At 43.4% G+C, this 13639-nt stretch overlaps 1 protein-coding gene across 1 annotated transcript in view; it reads right to left on the bottom strand.

The window, feature by feature from the left end:
• The window catches only part of ATP10D (ATPase phospholipid transporting 10D (putative)), a 53096-nt gene extending 39848 nt beyond the window's left edge, over window positions 1-13248 (bottom strand). Inside the window, exon 1 of the mRNA XM_057431065.1 lies at window positions 13179-13248. The gene's annotated coding sequence lies outside the window, so the exon portion shown is untranslated. The remainder of the gene's footprint in view (window positions 1-13178) is intronic.
• Between the last annotated feature and the right edge of the window lie 391 nt (window positions 13249-13639).

The following is a 13639-nucleotide window of genomic DNA, read 5'->3' as shown; positions in this document are numbered from 1 at the left end:
CAGTTTTAGGCATGAAGCAAGGAATTGCGAGTGACAGGCACTCAGCAGTATGAACAAAAATCCTCTCCTTATTGAATTAGAAACAGTTTTGAGGATTTTTACCAGCTGAGAGAAGATGAATAGACTTCATGCCAATGCTTCTCCTCCTTCACCTCACTAAGATCCAGCAATCTACCCAGGAATTTGTTTTCCTAAAAGCTAAAATTCATAGGCAGAGGTGATGCTCACTTTACCAAACCTCCCAGTGCATTCAGAAAGGGACAAGGACTTTCACACACACAAACTATGTTTTAACAGAAGGTCAAAATTTCTGGTTTTTATAATTTACAAGTTTTTACAAACAATAGTTACTGCATTTTTTATACTAATTCTTCCACAGAACTGCTCATCTTACGTTTGTTTAAAACTATAACTTGTATGAGGCCTGAATCATCAGTACAGCTACTTCTGACAGCAGATTACTTTCGCTTCATCTCAGATCTTACTATCTGCATACATCATAGCAAAACTTTTCACTATAATGTCCTTCCTAAATTCCCCCACAAAAGCTGCCTCTAACATATATCACACTATCACAGTATGCTAGAGATTGGAAGGGACCTCAAAAGATCATCTAGTCCAATCCCCCTGCCGGAGCAGGAACACCTAGATAATGTTACACAGGAATGTGTCCCGGCGAGTTTTGAATGTCTCCAGGGAAGGAGACTCCACAACCTCCCTGGGCAGCCTGTTCCAGTGTTCTGTCACCCTCACTGAGAAGAAGTTTCCTCTCAAGTTTAAGTGGAACCTCTTGTGTTCCAGTTTGTACCCATTACCCCTTGTCCTATCATTGTTTGCCACTGAGTAGAGCCTGGCTCCATCCTCGTGACACTCCCCCTTTATATATTTATATACACTAATAAGGTCACCCCTCAGTCTCCTCTTCTCTAAACTATAGAGACACAGCTCCCTCAGTCTTTCCTCATAAGGGAGATGCTCCACACCCTTAATCATCTTCGTTGCCCTGCGCTGGACTCTCTCCGGCAGGTCCCTGTCCTTCTTGAACTGAGGGGCCCAGAACTGGACACAATATTCCAGATGTGGTGTCACCAGGGCAGAGTAGAGGGGAAGGAGGACCTCTCTAGACCTACTAACCACCGCCCTTCTAATACACCCCAGGATGCCATTGGCCTTCTTGGCCACAAGGGCACAGTGTTGGCTCATGGTCATCCTGTCATCCACTAGGACCCCCAGGTCCCTCTCCCCTACACTGCTCTCTAACAGGTTGTTCCCCAACCTATACTGGAACTTGGGGTTGTTCCTGCCCAGATGCAGGACTCTACACTTTCCCTTGTTATATTTCATCAAGTTATTCCCTGCCCAACTCTCCAGCCTGTCCAGGTCTCGCTGGATGGCAGCACAGCCTTCTGGCGTGTCAGCCACTCCTCCCAGCTTAGCGTCATCAGCAAACTTGCTGATAGTACACTCAATTCCCTCATCTAAATCGTTGATGAATATATTAAATAATACCGGTCCCAGTACTGACCCTTGAGCACTCCACTAGTTACAGGCCTCCAACTAGACTCCGCCCCATAGACTACAACTCTCTGGCTTCTCTCCTTCAGCCAGTTCGCAGTCCACCTCACTACCTGATCATCCAGACCACACTTCCTCAATTTAGCTGTGAGGATGCTGTGGGAGACTGTGTCAAATGCTTTGCTGAAGTCAAGGTAGACCACATCCACCGCTCTGCCATCATCCATCCACCGTGTTATTTCCTCATAAAAGGCTAAGAGATTGGTCAAACATGATTTCCCCTTGGTGAAGCCATGTTGACTGCCCCTCATAACCCTCTTATCCTTGATATGCCTTAAGATGGCACCAAGGATAAGGTGTTCCATCACTTTCCCAGGGATGGAGGTGAGGCTGACCAGTCTATAGTTACCCAGGCCCTCCTTCTTGCCCTTTTTGAAGACTGGGGTGACATTTGCTTTTCTCCAGTCCTCAGGCACCTCTCCCGTTTCCCAAGACTTGGTAAAGATGATGGAGAGTGGTCTAGCAATGACTTCCGCCAGTTCCCTCAGCACCCGCGGGTGCATCCCATCTGGACCCAGGGATTTATGGATGTCCAGATTGCTCAACTGGTCTCTAACCCATTCCTCATCGACTAAGGCAAACCGCTCCGTTGACCTGACTTCATCTAAGGTCTCAGGGGTACAGGGCTCTTCAGGACTGCCTGCAGCAGAGTAGACAGAGACAAAGAAGGCATTCAGTAACTCTGCCATCTCTGTATCTTCTGTCACCAGGGCACCCATCCCGTTCATCAGTGGGCCTACATTGCCTCTGGTGTTAGTTTTATCTGCCATGTATTTGAAAAAGCTCTTTTTGCTGTCCTTGACCCTTCTCGCCAGGTTTAATTCTAAGGAGGCCTTAGTCCTCCTAGCTGCCTTCCTACATCCTCTAGCAGGAGCCTTTTACTCCTCCCAGGTGGCCAGCCCCTCCTTCCATGACCTGTAAACTCTCCTCTTCCACTTGAGCATACCCAGCAATTCCCTATTTAGCCACACAGGTCTCCTGGCCCTCTTCCTTGGCTTCCTACATGTCGGGATGCTCCGATCTTGAGCTTGGAAAAAGCAATCCTTGAATGCCAACCAACTATCTTGGGCCCCTTTACCTTCAAACAGCCTTGCCCATGGGATTACCCCTAGCAATTGCTTGAAAAGGCCAAAGTTTGCCCTGCTAAAGTCCAGGGTTGCAATTCTACTTGCTATTCTACTGGTCCTACCACACAAGATCCTGAATTCCACCATCTCGTGGTCACTGCAACCAAGGCAGCCCTCAACCCTTACTGCTTCGACCAGATCCTCCTTGTTAGTGAGGATGACATCTAGCAGCGCTCCTCTCCTGGTTGGCTCATCCACCATTTGCAGGAGGAAGTTATCATCCATACACTGGAAGAACCTCCTGGACTGTGGCTGGGTTGCTGAGTGGTCCTTCCAGCAAACATCAGGGAAGTTAAAATCCCCCACGACGACCACGGCCTGTGACTGTGAGGCCGCTCTCAGCTGCCTGTAGAAGGCCTTGTCAACTTCCTCACCCTGATCTGGTGGCCTGTAACAGACACCCACAACAGTATCGCCCCTGCCAGCCTGCCCCTTAATTCTCACCCACAGACTCTCAACTCGCTCGTCATCTGTCCCTGGACAGGACTCAGTGCATTGTAGTTGCTCCCGTACATAAAGAGCAACCCCACCACCCTTCCTGGCTGGCCTGTCTTTCCTGAAGAGGACATAGCCCTCCATGACTATATTCCAGTCATGTGAGCTGTCCCACCACGTCTCTGTCATTGCCACCAGATCATAATCTCCTGACTTAACACAGGTTTCCAACTCCTCCTGCTTATTTCCCATGCTGTGCGCATTGGTGTACAGACATTCCAGGGAGCGAGCTGAGCACACCGATTTCACCCGAGGATTATAGGAGGCCTCCCAGTCTTCATCAATTTTGGAGTGCTGCCCCGCTGTGTTGGGTCTTTCTAAACAACATCTCTTTTCTACAGATTACCTTAGTAAAGACTATCTGTTTAGTCATCAAACTACTCCTGATTTTGGCTTCAATCACGTCAGGCTTCTATCCACATGTATCTTGGAAGTGACAACTGCCACTCTGTTGCTCAAATTCTACCAAAATGGTGCCTTAAAAAGTAATTTTTCAAACTATCAAATTCACATTAGCATATCTTCTCTTACATACATCTTCCTTGATTTTTCCTTTCTTCTATAACGATTGCAGAAATCTTGAAACATAGGCACAATGCCCTCAGCAAGTCCTTTAGCAGTGAGCTAGTATTAATATATCTACATCAACCCACTCTGTCCTTAAAAAGAAGATTCTGCAAACTTCCTAAAAAGCCTGGTCTACTGTGTCACTACCCTTTTGCTTAGAAAGCTTTCCCTTAATGTCCAACTGGTCTCTTCCTCTGACCAAATTAAGGTGGTACATTTTTGTCCTATCATCATTAGATATGGATAGTTACTGCCTGCTACAATCTTAATGCCTTCAAAGACTGTCACCACATACAACAAACTCATGTTCTTTTTTAGAAACCAAGATCTGCATGTGAAGGGAGAAGAGGAACAAGGAAAGAAAAACAAACCTCTATATAGCACCTCCTCGAAGCATCCCCCAGTGGTTCCCACATGAATTACTATTTTCCCAAGGCTCTTCTGTAGTGCTTCCCCACATGATATAAGAGACCAGTTTGAGAAAGAGACTTCCCTTTATTTGAAGTGCTAAACCTTGTGGTCCCAGTAACCATCAGACTACCAAAGGCAAGCAACTGCTGCACAGAAAGGCAGCTAAGTCTGGGACTTCTCAGAGAAACACGGAGGAGGTTGTGAAGATTTTCCAAAATATAAGGCATTCTCTTTATTTTCACAGAATGTGGCATCTTCATGTCTTTGTCCCCTCTAATCATACTGCCTGGAGTACAGAACAGAAAGGGACTGCCCTCTGGATAGAGGCTACTATCCCATTTTAATCAGGGTCAGTCTTTCCTCCAGAGATGCAAACTCTGACCTTGGCAAGCAGCTATTTCACATCAGTGAGCTACTTTTAAGGTATTGCTACCATATAGTAGCAATCTGACATGTGAATATTGATCTGTATACATGTGAATGAGATGCTTCCATTCTTTTGTACTGAGTCTGAGAACAAGTCTAAAGCTTGGAAGGTAGCCAGGTCTTAAAAAACATTTAGGAACTGCAGAATGTGCTGCTAGTGGAGTTCATACTTGGCTATGCAGAGCTCTTCAATACACCTAGAGCGCCTAAAAATCAAACCAACCCACCTACACGAGTCAGGACTGAAACAAAGAACAAAGACCTTAATATTAAGATATTAAATATTAGTATTAAATATTAAACAGCATTTGAAAAGCTGACTGGCTGAAAAGAAGAACTTTCCTCTTTGCAATAACAAATTCTAGCAGTTGAGCTGTGAAAAAAAAACACCCCACCAACCTAAATGTCCAGATTTTCGATGACATCCTTAAGATTTAATAATTTTAAGGAAACAACACTTCTCCTTACCTGTCCCTATACTGTGACAAATCAGTAACTTCACAAACAGATCTTATGCAATAAGAAGCCTTTTTAAAGAATGGTTTGCTTTAATTAACAGTATGCTGGATTATCAGGGAGATTTTTAACAAGATTTCTTCTTTGTTCCCTTTTTATTTATTTATCCCTTTCCAGCTTCCATCTTTAGCATGAATCATACAGGGTGTAATGATTACCTACACTTTTGCTTGAAACAGTAATTCTTTGCCCAAGTGCAGTAAATCAACATATCCCTACATGCTGTTACGATGTGCAATATCCTGTAGAAAAATAAGTAAATACCCCAAAATATTTCTAGATGCCATGAACTATGTACTTGAGAGGTTTGACTTGTAGAGAAAATCATGTCGGTTTTCACAAGACCATCAAACAAACATCTGATACTGGTAACTTCTGTGACCAGAAGCAGCAGCAGAAGTAAGGATACACTTTCTCAAAGCAAACTCCCAGGGCTAATGGGAATGCAAACGCTTTAAACGGCAGATCCTGTTCACTCAGTGAAAATTATGTAGGCAAAATAACCTACTAAAGCTAAACCAACTTTAAAAGCTTAAGAATTACATTATCAGTAAGATGCAAACAAAGATGGGAAAAGAGAGTTGAGAATCAAGAAAAACAAAAATGAAAAGCTGACAAATTTCAAGACCTTCTAAATTCTAACTCTTTTTGGTTTCATTATCTATTATCTCTTGTAGCATTTGATACCTGGTGACCGCTTTAATGGAATATGGGGAGAATACTGGACATTTAACATGACAGCATGCTAAGACAAAATTCCTCACCACTGGAGCTGAAGACTGAAACTGCATAAGCAGTGCTGCTGAAGAGCAGTCATCTCTCACTGCATACACATCCATGACTCCTGACACAGCTCCAAAACCTCTGCCCCACCCTTCCTCACCCTCCTTCAGAGAATCACAGCTTAAAAAGGAACAGGAAACATCGGGTTCAGATGTGCGCACCGTGTATTTCTGCCATTAGCCCCAGCATTTTATTTTAACAACTCTTAAGAAAACTCTGAAGAAGACTGTATGGACAAGAGATAACCAACATAAAATCACTGTAACTGCACTGTACCGAAAACGCTTTATGAGAAGCAACAAATGATCTGCTACGGTCGAAACAGTGAATCAGGCAATTATCATCTTGGGAAGAAAATATCTGGATCTCATACTCTGCCACAACGCCCTCTGACTCACCTGGGATTTGACTGAACTACCATTTAAAAAAGGGTTTTGTCGGTTTTAATCATTTGCACTTCCATTTTAAAATAGAATTTTATGAGTCTGCAAACTTCAGAAACCTTTTTATTTGTTTGTTTTTTTTTTTTATCTTTTGAGAATTTTTCTTCTTCCTCTTAAACTTGGATCATAAAGTAATGAGCACCTTTTCTTTGGTTAGCTAGAAGGAGGCCAAAAGGCGATTCATCAACTTCATGCTAGATACTGTAAAGCATGAAGCTGCCAAAGATCAAATAAAAGCTGGTTTAAGCATTTTTTCTATGAAATCCCTTCTCCTAAAACATTATTTGACCCTCTTCGATGTCATTTTTCATAGTAAATCCTTGAGTTCTCCAGCTTACATGAATTCAAAGTAATAAAAAATGGCAGATGTTTCTTTAAACACTGGAAAACATCCATGAGATGAATTACTTTGAAGCAGTACTTTAAAGGTTTATCTGAAAAAAAACAACCAACCAAACACCAAACAAATACAATAAAAAACTTTAACAAAACCCCAAGAATAATGTTCAAGTATGTGAATACAGGAACCCTAAATGATTATACACTGTCTTGAGGATAGAATGACACAAGCTAGACTGTTCTCATTTTCCATTACACACTCAAGCGAATACTGGTTCATCTTATTAGATGGCAATAACTGACACAGAGATAATCCAGACGTTTTACATGCAAAAATGCAAGGTCTTGTAGCAACCTTACTAATGTCACATGAGCATGATGAAATGTGGAAGGGAATTATCTGACACTGGACATATTTGCTTTCCCTTCACCTCAGTTCCCTCATGTACTCCAATTCTTTCAACTTCTTATAAAGCACTTTAAGATATAGAAAACTGCAAGGACTGGATATGGTTAATGTGCAATAGTTGGTTGTCAAATCTTTGCAAAAGCAAGGCACAGCAGTGTCATTTTTACCACAGGACAGCTCAACACTTTACACTATCCATGTTTGAAAACCTGTATCACAATAAAAAAACCCTTTAATAACTCTCTGCTAGTGGCAATGCCAAGAAAACTCTCAGGTTAAATAGTCCATATACTGAATGAAGGGTGTTTCACCATAAAGACCAGTATAAGCATTCTCTTCTATGTACATTTCATGTTGAAAAGTCTTTTTCTTTTCCCATCACTTGCCTTTCATTGGCTCTTGTAAACTTTGTCAGCTCCCAATTCCATGAAGTGCCACCTTCACATCTGCATGCAAGCCTTTGCTCCTAGCTTTCCTGCAAGGAGATGTAGCCGACTTAAAATCCCTTAGTTCCAATTATATTATTCAGTAGCTTTTGGTACTAGTCAGTAGCCTTCAGTAGTCTTTCTTGAGACTGACTGTAAAACAGATGGGTAGATAATTTAGCCAATGTTTATACTGCTCTGGAACTCCACCTTATTATTATGTTGTGGTCATTTGCTCACATGTCATGTGAAATGCCCAACCATTTACCCCAGCTTCTCTTGACCACTTCCTCCCTCCTGACAGCATCTTTCTCTTTTCCTGTGACCTCAAAATAGTTAGTCCTCATACTTCTTTCAGAAATTTCTCTTTTAAATACCCTTGGTAAATTATATATTCCACAAGAATGTTCCTCAGACCATTGGCACATGCACATGTATGGTGCATGTTTCTACCATGTTCTTGCTCAGGAACAGTCTTTGGACACAATGTGCAGGAGGCCTTCTGTGTCATCTGGGCTGTTACCAGTAGAAAGTTATAACTCAATTCTTGGCAAACAGAAATGCAACCAATAAAACTGCATTATCTTACCTGAAAAAATGTCTAGAGCACCTAAAAGGGAAGCAATTCAAACAATGCATCTCTCCAGCAATACCCCTTTTCTTAGCTCTCTTCCTAAATATTTCAGGATATTCTGCAGGTCTGAGGTTCTGGGGCGACCAGGGAAGACAAAAAATGCTAACCCAGATGGAGGTATCGCTACACCACGCTGTTAAAGAGCAGACAATCCTTGATCCAGACAAAGTCACATTTAAACCTCTTGGTAAGCGTTACTGCACAGGCTTACTAACACTTGCATTGCTACATTACAACTGGAGTACACTGTCAGAACCATCCAGACTAAATGTTAAATACAACTCTTCGTCATTTTTGAAAACTCAGAAGCTATTAGACAATGAAGTAGCTTAAGGGAGCCATGGCCTAAAGATTAATTAACACTGAAGAACAAATACTTCTTGTCTCCTAAGGTTTGCTACTTTCTCTGTAACATGCAATTTCACAAGTTTGGAACACGTCTTTGCAAGTCAATATGAAATCTGCAGACACCTTAATATGCTAAACAGATCTGGATAAGAGGCTTGTGCTGCCAATTTATGGGACAAACAGCCAAAAACCTGCAGGAATCAAAATTTTGATTCTAAAAAAAAAAAAAAAGTGGTTATTTGCAACCATATATTATGAGTTATATTCACAAAGGGAATGTTAAGGACTCTTGGATTTAAAGTGGAAGGCAGATGTTACTATGAAAAGTGAAATACTATGGCAGTGTATTTATGCATACCATGCACTCCCACCTACAAAGTCTGACTTGGCATGGGCAAGGCTGGAAACCTGAAAGCCTTGAAATGCTTTATTCTTGGAAACGTCTTTTGTTGTTTTGTTGGTTGTTGAGTACATTAAGCCAGCCACTGGCAGCTCTTTCACAAGTAAAAAAAAATCAGCAGGCTGCATTTAAACCCAGGAACTGTCAAGGTCCTGACACAAGGTCAATCCGAAGTTAATTTAATAATAAACCATACATGCAGTAGTATTGGTTAATGTGCTACAGCATGAGAGCAGTATATAAAACCACTAAATCCTCTCCACCTTGGGTAAAGCTACTTTGGATGTCAATCAAGTCTTGTACCTACAGGAACAACTGAATCATACACTACCAAATTTCAGGTTTAAAATTCACATGAATCATGTATTTCTGCTATAGGTAACCAGTTTCAAAATAAAAGTGAAGACTGTTGGGTTAGGGCCACATTCTCATGGGCCACAGTGGTCTTTCAAAACTGTAAACTAAAACCTTCCAGGCTGTCTTACACTTTTATGACCATTTTTTTCCTCACAAGTTTATCTTTAGCTTATCGTCATGCAGCATTTAATCACTGTAAAGGCTTCGATATGTGTGGAATTCACATTAATTTCACAGTAAGACTAAGGTCTGGGCCATGTTAAAAAATTTATACTGGTGTTCATATGATGCAACAGGATGTGATTGTTTTTGTAGTCAAGTTTATGCTCCCTAAGTTACAGTAAGCAGTTTTAAAGGAAATGGATCCATATTGGCAGTATCAATGGGGTTTAACTATGGTGATTTCTTTAAAGGGACAGAACTTTGTTGTGTAGACAAGATCTAGGTTAGTCATTGAAATTTACACTGAAAGTTCCTATACAGCAAGAAACTGTACTTGAGTTCCTAGAATACTAGGTCCTATTCTTCTGGTTTTCTAAGGCACCTACATTATCAGCTAGCTCTTCAAGAGTTCTAGAAACTCCCAAGGCATCCAGAGAGGCTTCCAGGCTTAATGCTCTACGGCTCTTCAAAGGCTCTGGGAAATGAGGTTATACATATGGTGACAGAAAAAACACAACTCCAATCTTAAAAAAAAACAACCCTCCACAGATTATTTTAAATGAATATACTACATTTGATTTTATCGTAAAGACTTTCTGGTTGTACCAGACTTCTCTGACAACACTGGAAGCCAGAAATGTGGATGCTACATATGTGGGCATGAGCTACTTAGTATCTAGATAACTAACAGCAGTTAAGCCACAAAAATACAAATTCCCATGAAGGTCTTCAAGTACTCTGCAGAATTAGATGGCTCATGTCAAGGCCTGTAACTGTGCAGCTTCACTGTTTTCTAGCAAAACAGATTAAACCTTCCTTAAGCACACTGCAATCATACCTACCGAAAGTGTATCTTAAATATGAACAATTTACATACAGTCTTCTGATTTTTAAGAAGCTGAAACAACATCTACAACAGATGTGAGATACCTGTGTATTGCAAAGGGATGGTGATACTGCAGCACCTTGATTGTCAATGCTGCTGTGCTGATTCAGTGTATTTCTATTCTAGCTTCAGCAACAACTGCTGTCCATAAGCACAGTTTCTATTTTCTACCAGTAAAGCAACCAGTAAAGCAACTTCCTCACACACAATCCGGCTGCAAATGACAGTGCTGTTTTAGAACATAAAACTTGTGTACTGCTTGGGGATATTTGACAGGAATAACCCGTGAATCCACTTTAAGCACTACAGAGTTTCTGCACTACTATAGAACGGGCCTCTGAGAGGATATTTCAGGCCTGAGAGAGGTATCCTGCAGCAAATCATGGCTCAATTACAAATTCAACCTTTAAAATTGCAATTATTATAAATGAAGTCAAAATACAGAGGAGCCTAGGGAGGAGAAAAAGAAGGGGGGAAAAAAAAAGCAGGGGTTAAGAATGCTCAAATTCTGACCCTAGTAACCTCAAAACTGTTTGAGACACTGAAGAAGCAGTGCTGATAGCATCTGAACTGAATTAAAAGCTAACACTGAAAGGAGCTGCTCTTGCATCTCCTACCTCCTGCTTCTGGCTTTGCTCCATCCTTTGCAATTTATCTGGTACTTACTGAACATGGTTCAACTCAATGATCTGTAAGACCTTTTACTAACTCAAAAAGACAATAACATTGTTTGATTTCCTGATTCAGTTTGCAGCTGTGAAAGTACTCATGTTGGCACAGGATAGTGGGACAGGAATATCAGACTGGAATGAGTGTCTCCCAGTACTTATGTAGAACACTCAATCCTGATTTTGGTCTAGTTTTAGTTAGAAATATGTATCAGCTGTGGCTATCGCTTTTGAAATCCACATCACCCACAGTAGTGGTGGTTAACAAATAAATGTGATCCTTGTCTGTCAGTCCTAGCTTTTGCTCCTCTGAATAGTCACTGCCCACAGTAAATATTCAATCTAAAACAATATCTTTAGACCAGCTTTTGGGCCATGCAAAGGAGTTAAGAGAATTAAATTCTGCTCTGACCTTGGGGAAAGCATTTAATACCTCTCTGCTTGTCTTAGTTTCAGCAGGGATAGAGTTAATTTTCTTCCTAGTGCTGTGTTTTGGATTTAGGATGAGAATAATGTTGATAACACTGTTTTAGTTGTAGCTAAAATGCTTACCCTGATCAAGGGCTTTTCAGTCTGTCATGCTCTGTCAAGTGAGGAGGGAAACAAGAAGCCAGGAAGAAGCAGAGACAGGACACCTGACCCAAACTAGCCAAAGGGGTATTCCATACCACAGCGTGTCATGCCCAGTGTATAAACTGGGGAGAATCACCTGGAAGGCCAGATCATTACTTACGTCAGGCTGGGTATCGGTCAGTGGGTGGTGAGCAATAGTATTGTGCATCACTTGTTTCTCTTGGCCTTTACTCGTCTCTCTCAATTTTCATTACAATTATTATTTTTATATTTTACTTTATTTTAATTAACTTTTTGTATCTCAGTCCACATGTATTACCTTTTTCCAATTCTCCTCCCCATCACAGTGGGGGAAGTGAACAAATAGCTGCCTGGTACTTCATTGCTGGCTGGGGTTAAACCATGCCACTGCTGCAATCCATCATTTTGAAAACAGGAATAATGACAATTTTGTTCTCTCTTAATGATGATATGAAGATAAGTATGTTTTATAAATAAGAGGTTTCTCAATACTATGGTCATTGGCAAGACATGAATACCCTATTACTTTAGTATGAAAATATTAGGAATTTTGATATTAAAAGTACATTTTACTTCAGCAGCTGTACTTCTGAAAGAAAAATAATTTCCTTTTAGGAACTTTGATTTTTTGTTCCCATCCTTGCAAACATTTTTTCATCACTAAGCCCAGTAATTGTTATTGTGGCCTAATCATGTAACTGACCGTGTGCACCATGCGCTCCTCCAAACTTTTCTGAAGCTTCAGGCATTTCTGTGACTTAGATGGACATAAGTCTACTTCCTTGACATAAATCTGTAAATATGTAAAATCTTACACTCTTTCCCTCAATCACTGCCAACCACAAACAATGAACTATTAAAACAAAGGCTTTTGTTGCCGGACTCAAGATCTTACTTACCTTTTCTTTCTGATCTACTTCCAGAGCAGCTTAGTCGATGAGATTAACATACACGGGGGAGGCGGAAGGAGGGGCAGGGGCATTTAAAAGCCTAACAGCATAAACCACCTTCTTCCACTGCCCACGACGGCCGCAGTACCACCGAGCTTCAGCCGCCGAGGGGACGGACGCGAAGCCGCCGCCGGGTTTTGCTGGGGGCGTTTCGGCCTTCGCAACCCTTGCCCAGCTCAGCCCCCTGATACCTTCAAAACGCCACCCGCGGTGAGCAAGAGAGGACTTCCCTCCACGTCCGCAGGTGAGAACGGGCAGGTCGCCGGGGACGACCTTGCCTTTCCGCGCCTCGGACAAGGCGCTACGCACCCTCCTCAGGCCGAGGGGCGGCACCTGCCAGGCAGCACTAACTCGGCCGTCGCGCTTCGGCTCCGTCCTGGCGGCTCCGGGCGGCCCGTGGAGTCAAGGCCGGCGGCGACGACCTTCCCATCAGCCGCAGGCAGCCCTATTTTCCTGCGGGCTCGTCTGTCCCCACGGCCGTACGGCAACGCGGGTGGCTCCGCCAAAGCCTCCTCGCGAGTGCGCTCCTCCACGCCCTGTGCTTCCACGTTTCCCGCCAGTAAGGTCACGGCCCTGGAGCCTGGTACTGCTGTCCTCCCACCTCACCAGCCGCGAACCCGGCCCCGCAGGCAACCTGCATACCTGACCCCGACCCGGGCTTACCGGTGGTACTATGCACACCCCAGGGTAATGGCCGCGACCCCCGCCGCTCCCGTCCGGTTTGCGCTGCCGCCCCGCCCCGCCGGTGCTGCCCGGCCCCCCGCGCTGCGCCGCGCCTCTCTACCGCCCCGGCCCGCCTCCACCTTCCTTCTCCCTTCCCCGGCACCGCTCCGAGTCTTACGCACCGAGACTAGCGCTAGCCGGCGTTTTGCCGCTCTCGTCGGTGCTCCCGCTAGGATCTTTCTCTCCTGGGGAATGGCTGAGGCGGGGCCCGCCGCGCCGGACTGCGCGGAGGACCCTTCCAGCAGCCCGCAGCTCCGGATAAAGGAGAGGAAGCTTTCCTCGCTGCTGTAGGGGCCAGGCCTTTGTTTGGCAGTTCGGGAGGCGAGGTCAGGTACTGCCACGGAAGTCCCTTCCCCGAGCCGGGGACAAGCACGGCTGGCTGCGGGCAGGCAGGGTGCCCT

This window comes from Pezoporus wallicus, unplaced genomic scaffold (assembly GCF_028554395.1).
Source record: "Pezoporus wallicus isolate ANWC-B61680 ecotype Strahan unplaced genomic scaffold, APGP_CSIRO_Pwel_v1 contig_7684, whole genome shotgun sequence".
Classification (NCBI taxonomy): domain Eukaryota; kingdom Metazoa; phylum Chordata; class Aves; order Psittaciformes; family Psittacidae; genus Pezoporus; species Pezoporus wallicus.
Note: the sequence above shows the minus strand (reverse complement) of the source record. Positions and strands in the feature narration are given on the sequence as shown.